A 9,612-nucleotide genomic window follows, 5' to 3' on the forward strand; every position below is an offset into this window, starting at 1 on the left:
CAAATCAGGCACAGTCACGCTCTTTCAACTGATTACAGATGCGTTTTCAGACCCCAGACTCTAAGTGGAACCTGGGAGATGCACATACACAAAAACTGAAAAGGCTACTAAAATGGTTGATCCCCACCATGCGTGCTGGAGCCACTGAGTTTTGTGCAGATCTAGACGTAAGAGGGAAGGCACAAGGATCAGTAGGCCAGGGTGGGATATACTTGAAATCCAGCCACCATCTGGTAATTTAAACCTCTGACAATAATGCCAAGTACATTTCTCTCTTAATCCATTTCTAGTTTATGACATTTTCATGCTTGTATTTAACCCTTCTCTTTACTATTTAATTATGAGAATATGAAAATAGACCCCACTCAAACCACAGATGCAAAAATACACATGAATGAAAAGAAATACAGCTTTAATTATTGTTTTGCTTCACCAGACTTCACTTTTATTTGGGATTGGAAAGTTTGTGAACTTAAGGTCCACAGCTGAATCTTCTCCACATATTGAGGTTGTGCAGACAGAGGGTCCTGATTTGGATCGATCTTTGGTTTTTCATAAACAGTTTGTAATGACATGAATACACTGATGCATCAAGGTGAAAAGAAGGCCACAATATGTCAAGTTATGCAGGAGTGGCCCGCCCCTTTTCCACGGCAGTTACAATGGTAACCTGCTACATTTTAGGATATTGCTATTCTGGGTCTGGTTTAGATTTAATAAGAATAAGAAGCAAGACATTTCTTAGCTGAGTCTAATGGCTGGACCAATGAATAGCGACAAGAAAAAATAGTATGTTTAGGACTAACACAGGGGCCGGCAACCTTTCAGAAGTGGTGTGCCAAGTTTTCATTTATTCACTCTAATTTAAGGTTTCGTGTGTCAGTGATACATTTCAATGTTTTTAGAAGGTATCTTTCTATACGTCTATAATGTATAATTGAACGATTATTGTATGTAAAGTAAATAAGGATTTTAAAATATTTAAGGAGCTTCATTTAAAATTAAATTAAAATGCAGAGCCCCCTGGACCAGTGGCCAGGATCTGGGCAGTGTGAGTGCCACTGAAAATCAGCTTATGTGCTGCCTTCGGTACGCGTGCCATAGGTTGCCTACCCCTGGACTAACATAAGGAGAGATCCTTAAAGAACATGAAATAAAATGTATGAAAAAGAGAACTTCATCATAACTTAATCTTCTTCCTTGCTTCCTAGAAGTAGATGATACCAACACAAACAGAAATTCAAAGGAGTTTAGAATGGTCCTCACTATGAATGTAACACACATGAACTATGCAAGGGCTGGTCACAAAAGCAAATGATTCAGGATTCAGAGGAATAGCTTAATAACTGAAGGTTGTAATAGGGCATTGATATGCAAAGAGATTGCCTCATTCATTTCAATGAGAACTTTTGCCTGATGGTGTGTTATGGCTTTTGATTTTGCTTCTTACCCAGTGACATCAATGGGAGTTTTGTCTGAGTGAGGACTGCAGAATTTGCCCAATAGGCCTTAATGAAATAAAACCAGTAAGAGAGGGAGAAAACACAGGATGCAATGACACAAACACAGAGCTGGACTAGTGGGGTTCATGCACCCATTGGTTTGATCTGCAACTTTAAACATTGCCTCGTTGCACTGTGAACCCAGCAGCTTTACCGTGTGTCTCACGTAATTAGACACGGATGCATAGCAGATGGTGATGATAAATTGCATTATATCAGATACTGATACATATGTATAACTCCAGAAGGGACCTTTCCTGTTTACAGCAAGCTGAGAGTCTAGTGACACGAGAGACGCTCTGCCAAACAGATGCTCCCAGAGTCCTGTTTTTGTTTGGAAAGGGAGAGGGAAAGGCCGAGCAGTTCCAGCATCCCAGCTGGACCATGTTTTCCTTTAAATGTCACTCACTAAATAGGACCCCATGGACTCAAATACTGTAACTAGCCGATCCCATTGTAATCATCGAGTGTATCTGACTTTTAGATTAAACAAAGGCCCCAGCCAAGGGGTCACAGGTGTAATTTGTTAATGATCTATGAGCTCATGCCTGAGAGCTGTACAGGAACTAACACCACTTTGACTTATAATGCCCTACGGTGGCCTGGAGCTTGCCTCCTGGAGGGACCCTGCCTCTGTACTTCTGCCATACAGTGCAGCTGAGATCAGAGAAAATGCTTGAACTTTCTGCTGATAAAAAGGAGCGGCCAACTCACAATGATTTACGCACTGGCATAAACCAAAGAGTCATGGGGGTCAGTCTTTTCAGCTTGTTAAAACTAGACCCGCACAAGGATTTTGAGAGGGGTCCTGACCCCCTTATACTATGACCCTGTGTCACTTCTCATCACACATCTTGTGATCTCTCCAAAGCCCTTTATAATCTTTCCCTCCTCGGCCCCTGTGGGTGCCAGATCTCTGATTAAATATCTTGAGCGTGGGGATGAATATAAAGTCGCGCCTTGGGAGGAGTAAGAAAAGGACACTGAAGAATCCTTGCACACCTTGCTCAAAGAGGGGCTTTGTCAGAAATGCACCTGGCGCTGCAGAGAGGGGATAAGGAAGCCTCTAGCACAGTGGTTCTCAACCTGGTCCATCAGCACACAGCTGTGGACCATGTGACATCCTTAGGGCCATACAGATAGTGTTGGATGCGGCCCACAATGGTAAATAGGTTGAGAACACTGCTCTAGCAGAACTTCGGGCAGCCAGAGTCCAGCTGATGTGTCTTGCTGCATGCATTTAGTTTGGAGCCTGATTCAGAGCCCACTGCAGCCAATGCAGCAAAGAGTCCTGTGGCACCTTATAGACTAACAGACGTATTGGAGCATGAGCTTTCGTGGGTGAATACCTCTGTTAGTCTATAAAGTGCCACAGGGCTCTTTGCTGCTTTTACAGATCCAGACTAACAGGCCTACCCCTCTGATACTTGACACTGCCGTCAATGGGAGTCTTCCCATTGATTTCAGTGGGCTTTGGATCAGGGTCTTAGCCTATATTGCCTCAAAGCACCAGTGGCTACAGGAGTAGTTTGCAGCCCATTGTAACGCTGCTAACAAAGCAAATATTTCCCATTTTCGCACACAATTGCTTCTATGCGACAATCAATTGCAAATTAACCTGGCATTTTCACTGATTTACTACAGGAAACCGGAGAGCCATTGGGGTGTATGTGAAAGCCACACAGAGGTTCTGAAACACAAGGTGATTCCCTCCCTGCCGTCTTTCTGTTCTGTATTTCTCTTTAGAAGTAACCACTTCTCCCAAGATAAATCTGGCTCATGAATGCTTATGCGGGTTGCAGAGAAAGCCTCCAGATTATTCTATCCCTGCTTCCCAAGGAGTGAGATTAGAAAACAAAGTGTCAGAGAAGTTAGAGCAGAGAAAGACCTCATGCTCTGGGCATTTATGGGGCTGTATAATTTTGTAAAGGCAGCACTGAAGTGGCCATTTTTAGGGTGGAGAAGGAAAGACATAGGGATGCATTTGATTCAACTCAATTTTGATTTCCAAAAAAAAGTTGTTGTTTTTAAACAATTCACCTTGCCTCCTATAAATGATTGAGGAAACTACAGAGGAAGGTGTGTCATGGAGAGGCGGCTGATGGGGGTATTTGGGGGCAAAGCAGGCAATGCTGAGTTTAGGGGGAAAAGGAGGTGCTGGGAAGGATTGGGTGATGGGATGACAGAGCGGTGAGTGTGGCAGAGCAAAGAGGATGAGGGGGGGGAAGGTGGTACTAGAGGCAGAGGAAGAGAACAGTGATCATGAGAAGAAAGGAGAGGCAGGGAACAGGATGACTGTGAAAAGAGATGATGGACGGGGTGGCTCCAAGGTCATGGCGATGGTTATGTGGGGAAGGGAGGAATCTCACACACTCCTCCTGTGCATTTTTTAAAAAGACCTCTACGTGCAGCTCTGTCTCAGTTCCTCTTTTTCAGCCACCACAAATTGCAATACCGAATCTCGTCCTCTTTGTGAAGGTGAGATGTGAAGGCTGCAGGCTTGTATAACACCAAAGAGAAGGGGAAAATAAACCCTGGGTACTTGGTCCGAGACACACTCTGTTCAGGGTGGATGGGGGAAACTCTCAGTCTCTACAAGAGACTGGAAATTCTGATACAATTATAACCTCGCTGTGGGTTGTGAGAAATGACGGGGCTTTACAGGTTGCCACGCTGGGCAGTCAAAGTCACGGTTTGCAGTTCCCACAGGAGAAACAGCTGAACATTGGTCCGGATTCGAGCATTATCCATCAGAAACAAAACCGCAACCCGGACAACACGGCACTTTGGAGAAGTCCTTAGAGTCTTCAACGTGACTCTCATAAAGTTGTCAGAAATAATTCAGAAAACAACTTCCCATTGCTAGGCTGTACTGTAATGGAGTGGCTCCGTCCATAATCTCATGGCAACAAAATGTGTCAAAACAATAGCTCTGGGCAAATAGGTGTCTGAGAAGCAAAACGGAGCAGAAGCTGTGGAAGGTCCATTGCTTTGGACATTTAAAACAAGACTAGACAAAAAAGCACTAGAAAATGTGCTATAGGGGATGATCCTGCACTGACTTGTAAGGGGTTTGAGGGGGATTTTCTATCTCCAATTGCTCTGATTGAAGTATGACAAGGAGCGTAGTTCTCCACTGTCCTTCATTTTCACCTTTAGAGGTAAAATTCCCCCCCATGCAGCGGGCCAGCCACAAGGCCCAGGCACCACTCAAGTCACATCCTAAAAGCACAGTTTAAGTGGAACTGCTGCCTAGACCCTGCACTGCATCTCTGCACAGGGGAGAATTTCAGGCCATGGGCCTAACCCTGCAAGCCTTCAGCACACAGAACACCCATTGATTTCAGGGCGAGTCCTTTGCACAGAAGCTTTGCAAGTTTCTACTTTTCCCAGACCTGGAATCATCTCACAGTTACGGTAAATTAGTGACATCACTCAGAAATGCGGAATCAGGAAACAAATTCCTTTTATTAATAGATCTGCGTTTTGGTGCAATGTTTTTCTTGAGTCAAAGGTTCAGGGGCTCTCTCTTACACATTTGGCCTCAGGCATTACCAGTGCTTAATTTTTGCCAGGGCTTACCAGTGCTGAGCCCTGGGACCTTTTTTCATTACAAATTAAGCCAGGATGGGCAAAACTACCCTAGCACACTGCGCTCTCAAACTCCCCATTGACATACGAAAGGGTGAATGCCCCGATTCTACCTAGCGCTGCCCATGAGGCTGCTCCGGAGATTGGTGGAGTCACAGGATTGAGCCACATCTGGGAACTTCACTCCACAATGCCTGATGCAACACCATCAATTGTGTTCAATCTGGCTAGCGCAACAGCCCTTATATGTGTTTGATTAAGATGATGCCCAGATCCTCAACGGTATTTGGGTGCAGTAATCCCATTGAAATCAATGGAAGCTGAGCACCTAAAATAGCACTGAAGAGCCGGGCCTGGCGGCTTAAGACATGTATGGAGGTGGAATAAAACCCTGGCTAACGTTTTACAGTGAATATGTTCAAATGTGATGGGATGACTCATATTTTTATTCAATCTAATTATTTACACTAGCTCATTGTAAGGGGAGTCAGTAAGGGTCTGGCCATTGGCTTCAATGAAGGCAGGTGCAAACCCTGATACAATGATTGGTTATTAAAAAAAACATGTTTCTGTTAATTAACAGTGTGTTAATTACTGAAGCCTAAAAATCATTTGGGGTCAGATTCTGAAACACAAACTCATGTTGGGTGTCACCAGACACCCCCATCCTCTCCCCCTCCCCCAAGTAGTGCCACTTTGTTGACTAGGGCTATTTGTGGAGCTGGGTGGTAGATTGTCGTTTTTTTCTGTGTTTGTACAGCACCTAGCACTTGGGGTCCTGGTCCATGACTGGGGCTCCTAGACGGTATGATGGTGGTGGTTCATAGATTCAAAGATTAGAAGGCCAGTAGGGAACATTGTGATCATGTAGTCTGACCTCCTGTACAAAATAAACCAGAGAACTTCCCCAAAATAATTCCCAGATCAGATCTTTTGGAAAAACATCCAATCCTGATTTGACAACACGACCCTTGGTAAGTTGTTCCAAAGGTTAATTACTCTCAGTGTTAAAAACATATGTTTTATTTCTAGTTTGAATTTGTCTATCTTCAATTGCCCATCATCAGATTGTGTTATAGCTTTCTCTGCTAGATTGAAGAACCCATTATCAAATATTTGTTCCCCATGTAGATGCTTATAGACAGTAATCAAGCCATCCCTTAATCTTTTCATTGTTAAACTAAATAGATTGAACTTTATGAGTCTAACATTATAAGAAACATTTTTTATTCCTTTAATCATTTTCATGGCTTTTCTCTGAATCATCTCCAATTTATCAATATCCTTTTTGCATTATGAACACCAGAACTGGACACAGGATTCCAGCAGTGATCGCACCAGTGCCAAATATAAAAATAAAATAACCTTCCTAATCCTACTCGTGAATCCCCTGTTTATGACCCCCAGAGTTGCAATAGCCCTACTGGCCACAGCATTACACTGGTAGCTCATGTTCAGCTGATTATCCACCACAATCCACAAATCTTTTTCAGAATCAGAATCACTGCTTGCCAGGATAGTGTCTCCCATCCTATAAGTATGACCTATATTATTTGTTCCTAGATGTAGCCATTTACTTTTAGCCATATAAAACACGTATTTCCTTGTGCCCAGTTTACCAAGCAATCTAGATCACGCTGAATCAGTGACCTGTCCTCTTCATTATTTACCACTCCCCCAATTTTTGTGCCATTTTTATCAGGGATGATTTTATGTTTTCTTCCAGGTCACGATAAAAATGTTAACTAGCACAGGGCTAAGAACCGATCCCTGCTGGACCCCACTGGAAACAGACCTGCTTCATGGTGATTCACTGTTTACAATTACATGTTGAGACCATGCATCTGACGTGCATCTGAAGAAGTGGGTATTCACCCACGAAAGCTCATGCTCCAAAACGTCTGTTAGTCTATAAGGTGCCACAGGATTCTTTGCTGCTTTTACAGATCCAGACTAACAAGGCTACCCCTCTGATGTTGAGACCAGTTTTTAATCCATTTAATGTGGGCCATGTTAATTTTATATTGTTCAATATTTTAAATCAAAATGTCGTGCGGTTTCAAGTCAAGTGCCATACAGAATGCTAATGATGATTACTAATAATACAGACATAATTCAACTTGAGCCAACATATAACAGGCTCTCTCTTGCTATTTAACATCCCAACATCACACTTGCCTTATTCAATCTAAAAAGTGGAAGGCGTTGGTAATAAACTAGTTATAGGCTGTCCCTGTAAAATTCCTTCTTCCCTTCAGAAACATTGAGTTTCTGTCAAACAGACTGTCCTTTCAGGACAAGACAAAATATTAAAGGATCAGTACTGTCATTAATAGTTATGTTTGTTTTCTCTTTTATAGCTATTGACATGTATATGTGCCTGATGGAACATCACCTAGGAGAGGACATGTCAACTGAGGATTGTTGTGAATCATGCAGATGTATATGAACTGTCTGATTGCGTATGATGGTACGTGAACCCATCATAGATGATACCCTTGTTTGTTGAGGGTTAGCCCACACCACAATCTGAGATTACTTTATTAGCCAAGTACTATGGAGGCTAGGCATGATTTTCTCATTGGAACGTATATCAGTATTTACAAGGAAATCTAATCTCTCTGTGTTACTTTCCTTTCTGCAATATTAGCTTTTTGCCACTCTAATCTGCTATATCAGGGATCAGCAACCTTTGGCACGTGGCTCGCCAGGGTAAGCAGCTTGGTGGGCAGGGCAGGTTTGTTTACCTGCTGTGTCGGCAGGTTCGGCCGATCGCGGCTCCCACTGGCCGCGGTTCACTGTCCCAGGCCAATGGGGGCAGCAGGAAGTGGTGCGGGCTGAGGGATGTGCTGGCCGCGGTTTTCTGCCACCCCCATTGGCCAGGAATGGAGAACTGCAGCCAGTGGGAGCTGTGATCAGCCGAACCTGCCGACTCGGCAGGTAAACAAACCGGCCTGGCCCACCAGGGTGCTTACCCTGGCGAGCTGCATGCCAAAGGTTACCGATCCCTGTGCTATATCAATGTATATAGAGTTCTTCACCTACTATGCGCTGTTGCAAATTGATATATAAAGCAAAGAGCAATGGAGAACCAGGCCCGTTCATTCGATATTGAAAATCTCATCTCCCTGTACTCAGTTGCCTGGCTGCTGCTGTACATCAAGGAAGACTCTTACAAAAATCTGTTTGTTATGGAGCCAGTTCCCATTGAAGTCAATGAGAGCCTTTCCACTGACTTAAATGGCCTTTGGCTTTGACCCGAATCTCCAGGTTTGGCTATTTCAAATAACTCTTGTGGCACTGCTTTAAAAAAAGAGGGTAGCTAGACTTCAAAAAGCAACACAGCAACGAAAAACCCATCCTCACAACATCAGAAGCATCTGAGATACATGAAGAGACCATCTCGCAGAGCTTGTAAAGTCAATCAAGTTTTAATTAAAGGAACTGAGTAACTGCATCATTGTCTTTCTAAAGCCTGGGTCTTTTCCCCAGCTGCTTATTCTAGCAGTCTATCACTTTCTCACTGATATGTCAAGCCCATTGTTTGGTGTCTGATTTTGTCACCATTAGTCTTATTGAGTAGTACCTGACTCGGTGAGCGGCCCCGTTGAAATTGACACCATCTCATTGATTTCATGGAGTAAGGCACCAGATGCCACTGTTAAGATTCTGAGAAGATATCTTTCATGTTGCACTTCCTCAAAATGCTTTGAGAATTTTTTCTTTTGTGGTGAAATATCAAATGCATTGACCCATCCCAAAGGTGATCTAGAAAGTAAACTCATGTAAATTCTGTCCTGACAGTTTGAATTAGGACCTAATGCTTCTGCATTTTGCTAACATAAGCTAATCACTACAATGGGATCAGTTTTGCCTTTTGGCATCAAGTTCCTCTGGGTGCTTTTTAAACATGGGATTTGTATCTCAATGCCCCTGTACTCCTGCCCCTGTTTGCAGAGTTGAATCCTCACACCTCCAGGCTGTAGCTCTGAAATCTCAAAATACTGTGCGCTTCTCTAGCCCACCTGTGAAAGCAGGTGCACGTGCTGTTTCTCCAGCTGTGAGAGGAAGATGCGATGTTGCACAGCCAAGTTGGTTGGTGGGCTGGATTACTTATGACCAAAGTGGGACCTACAGCAGAAATCATTTCTGCAATTTTTCACCTGCATTTGAAAATGGAATCACTGAGGCTGTGTATGCACATGTTTATGTCAGACCTTGTACATGTGAATTTTAGTAGCTCCGTTTGTGGAAAGTGAATTTCAGATTTGCTTTTCCTGGGCATTCACCCTAGAGATTTGTTTTCATACTTATTTATTCAGGAAGCAGAAACTGTATCAGGTGATTTGTATGACTAACCATTGCAAAGGGACAGCTTGAATTTCAGATTTGAAATTTCAAATAGTAAGTCATAGAGTAAAACAAATTCCATTGACTAATGACTACATTCTAGAAAGTCAATAGCTATCTGTAGATATCCTGCAAATGGAAAAAGAGGGGAATTCACTGAATAACCTGT

Source organism: Gopherus flavomarginatus, chromosome 14 (genome assembly GCF_025201925.1).
Source record: "Gopherus flavomarginatus isolate rGopFla2 chromosome 14, rGopFla2.mat.asm, whole genome shotgun sequence".
Lineage (NCBI taxonomy): Eukaryota > Metazoa > Chordata > Testudines > Testudinidae > Gopherus > Gopherus flavomarginatus.